Source organism: Stegodyphus dumicola, chromosome 7 (genome assembly GCF_044657685.1).
Source record: "Stegodyphus dumicola isolate Sdum_Otavi_A_Nest chromosome 7, ASM4465768v1".
NCBI classification, from domain to species: Eukaryota; Metazoa; Arthropoda; class Arachnida; order Araneae; family Eresidae; genus Stegodyphus; species Stegodyphus dumicola.
Genome location: NC_140774.1, coordinates 197,123,355 through 197,127,415, shown reverse-complemented (window position 1 = coordinate 197,127,415; position 4,061 = coordinate 197,123,355).

The window sequence follows — 4,061 nt, the reverse complement described above, 5'->3', positions numbered from 1 at the left end:
GCTATCTTAACATGTAAATAATGGGGTTAGGGGAAGACGGATAAAAAATGGTTAGGCATTAAATTTAATAATGTTTTTTTTAATAAAAATAAAATCAAACATTTATTTCTTACAAAAATAAAAACAATATAAACGCATATACTTTTAAAAACAAATAAAATTCTCAGTCAGATCATTCAGTCTATTCTGGGTTTCCAATTTTCTGCCTTTTTGTTAAGAAGGCATTATGATAGATTGGCTTAATGGCATATTGCGTTCAATTTCGTCGTCAATCCATATAGACAGTCGTTTTTCCATTTCCTCTATAATGTTATTTCTAGAACGGGTAATTCTAGTTGCAGAGCTTGACGTAGTTGCAGTTGCCGATGACAGTATTTTTTCTTTATTCTTAAGAATTGTCCTTATTGTTGAAGTTGCCAAAATCAATGCAGCGCTAATTTGAGATTGACGTTCACCAGAATCTAATCACTTGCATTTGAGTTTCCAGTGAAATGCTTTTCTGGTTGCTTTCTTTTCTTGTTTTTTATTATCACCCATGATAAAAACTAAAGATCATAATATTTGTCACTGTATTAATCGTTATAGTATTATACAAATTTAAACTTACAATAATGTCAACAAATGTTTCAAATGATAAAAATGCGTCCACCAAGCAAGAAACACAACTACACTGTTTCGGATATGTTATTTGGAAACCTTGCGCTTCGCACAATTTCGGACAATCCCCGGGTTAAAATAAAAGAGCGCTAAACCGAAACAGCGCTAAACGAAACAGCGTTAAGCGGGGATTTACTGTATTCCTAATTCAGTGTATAAGTCGTGAGGCAATTTCAAACTATTAGGAGAGAAATGGCATGGTCTCACTCCAACAATTGCTGGATGATTAAGAAAAGAATTTTTCTAGAGCTACGAATACAGAAAATGTTGTTGGTAATTTATGGTTGGTGACGACTATGTTGAAAAGAGCTGAGTGACCAAATTTTCAAAAGAAAAAGAACTAACTACGCATCTTAGTTCTGTGATATTGAATAAATTATTTGACTTCACCATATATATATATATATAACAGATTTGAAAATAAATAAATAAACTAATGCGTAGTTTCAGACTAACAAGAAAAAACATTCTTTGCCACTTAAGCACGAAAAATAAATGTATTGTAACGAGATGTATTCAGAAACTAATTTTAAGAATTTTTCCAAAAAATTACTTTTCGGAGAAAAGCAAATTCTCAGCATAAAAATGAACGAATTCTTGAGTTAATGGCCGTGAATGTATATGTTAATTAAATTTATTTCGCGAAGTAGGCTTTAATCGCATTCCAATAAAATACTCAGGAACTCTTACTTCAAAAATGACGATATAAGCAACTCATTAAATCCATCGAAAGGATTTTTCCTTCGTTTAGAGGAAAACAAAAATTAAAATGAATATTTATGTGTTTATGTTGGAGGATTAACTCTCTTCCTTATGCTTATTCTTCCGACACGTAGTTCTTGCGATACGCGATGTTTGATGAAGAAGATGCGTAATGAATATTTAAACACGAGTAAAATGAAAATCTCTCTTTATTTTTAAAATATATGCGAGCTGGAGGTTTTTTCTAAATCAGGAATTTTATTTTGATCTTTTCTTTCTAAAGTTAAATGTTTTTATTTCTTTACTTTAGGTGGTTTTTTTAGAGAAAAAGTATTTGAATATTCTGAGTAACTGCATCGAAGTGAAATTAATGTTCTTTGCGTTACTGTGCTAGGAATCATTTTTCAAAAGAAGTTCTGCATTTTTAACCTATGATGCTGCCGAGAAATTTTTTCTTCTTTCTTTGGCATCTGGATTATATTTACTCGAGCAGGAAATATTTTACGAGGAAACATTGCTAAAATCATTTTCTTCTTTATGTTACTTCACGGTCTTAGAAAAAGTCTTATTTTGAAAACATATTTCTTACCTTAATGTTGGTATTTGTGATAATTGCTGGATGCTTCTAATAATTTTATCATGAAGGGAACTCTGGATGATTTCTGACTTCCTGTGAACCTCTTTCCTTAATTTCTTTTCTGTTAATCTATATCAAATAAAAAGAAAACAAAAATATGCCCCTCTTTCCTGCTAATGCAACACGGGTAATTATGGACGCGTTTGTTAGTTGCCATTCTCTGAAACGAAATATTTCCCGGGTAACGGTTTAAAAAATTTGCTGTATGATTTGCTTAATTCCAGCTTGATTCTTGAAAAAAATTATAAATTGTGACCTGTTAGACGTCTTTCCTATCTGACTCAACTGAATGGACACAAGGTACTTTTACCTTTGGTTTGATTAAGTAATTAATCGTATACATGTGTACATCAAATCGCATGCAGGGGAATCAATTCAAACACAACGCATCGCTACTGAATTCGTTCGCGCTCTGCTAACTGGCCTTTCTCAATCTACGCCTTCCAACAGCTTTCTTTCAGTGCCATCTGTCGGCGGATTACAGACCTTTAAAACTAATTCTATGATAAACACTAATTCTATGTCTTAAGACTCCTCCTTAACATTTTCGCACAAGTCAGAAATCAAACAACAAAAATCAGCGTTATATTTTCAAAATTTCCACAGGACTAGGTTTCGATGGTTTTACCGAACCACCATCCTCAGCTGCAAAACCGCAAATGAACGAGATAGGATATAATGATTAGATAAGATAAGAAAGCCTGGACAAGAATAAGCAAGTGGCGCCATCTGTTGATGAACAAGAACTAAAACATAATTTCTTTAAAGGCCGAAGGCAAAGATGGATTGGAATAAGGATCGTTAACTAGAACAGAAAGATCTTTTTGAATGTGAAATGCCTCTAGAAAATCCAGTTCTCCAATGGAAGATGTTTTTTGAATAATTTTGGCAGCAGAAAAATTGAAAGTGTGATTTTCGGACCAACAATGTTGAGCAACAGAATCCTATCCTTATATCCTATCTCGTTCATCTGCTGTTTTACAGCTGAGGATTTGCTGTTTTACAGCCGAGGAAGCGCCAATCTGGCGATGGTTCTGGTAATTAATATTTGTTACCAGATTTAGCAATTTTTTAAGATGCAGCAGCTACAAAGTAAAAGTTCTTCGTTTTGGCAATTAATAGTTTGCTGTTGGGTATAAAAGTATTGAATACTATATGTTGTAAGGATTCTCTCAAACATATGTACACCTTGCACAGAAAAAAAAAGGGGGGGATATATCCCGTTTCACTGGACCGATTGTAGGAACTTGCGTTTTCCACGTCTAGAAAGAGCGTTTAGGATATATATTATATTCATATACAGCATTGTTCCAACTTAGGTATTTTGACACCAGACTTTTTCTGAAATAACATACCAATTCTTTTTTCATATTTTGATTCTGCGACTCAAATTATGCCTAGGTATTAAATTTTGTAATTGTTGGTGAGAAACTTATGGAGAAATTTAAAAATATATCTTGCTGCATTTTTTTTTTTTCAGTTTGGGTAAAGAATGATTGATTCACTTAGCGAACTTCTACTAAATTTATAGCAACATATTTTCCTTTAATTTTTTTTCATTGTACACGACCAGAAAAAGGCCATCTTTCATACTTTCAAATAATTTTAACAAAGTGCGTAGGCCACATTTGGCATTATTATCGCTTATAAGAAATATACCAAATTTCAAAACGCGCCAATATGTAAATTCACGTATATCTTAGAAATTTTGAATTAAAAAAACTTTTAATTTTTGCATGTATGCTTAGAAATACATCGACTTTAAGTTGATGGTAAAACGTTTAGAGGTTATAATACAAAATTGTTTTAAAAAATTTATAAAAATTAATTAACGATACAAAATTTTAAAATAAATCATAAAAATGGGCGAATTTTATTTGGAATGAATCTAAATTTCGAAATGTGAAAGAAAGAATCAAGTAAGTTTAGTAAAAAAAGGTGGTGTTAATAAATATGCACTAACTTCAATTAACAAAAAGAGGAGCTAAAATTTTGAGAGTTAATTTTTTAAAAACTATTTGTGCGAGTTTTACAAAACTTGGCACTTTGGCATAATTTGAATCGT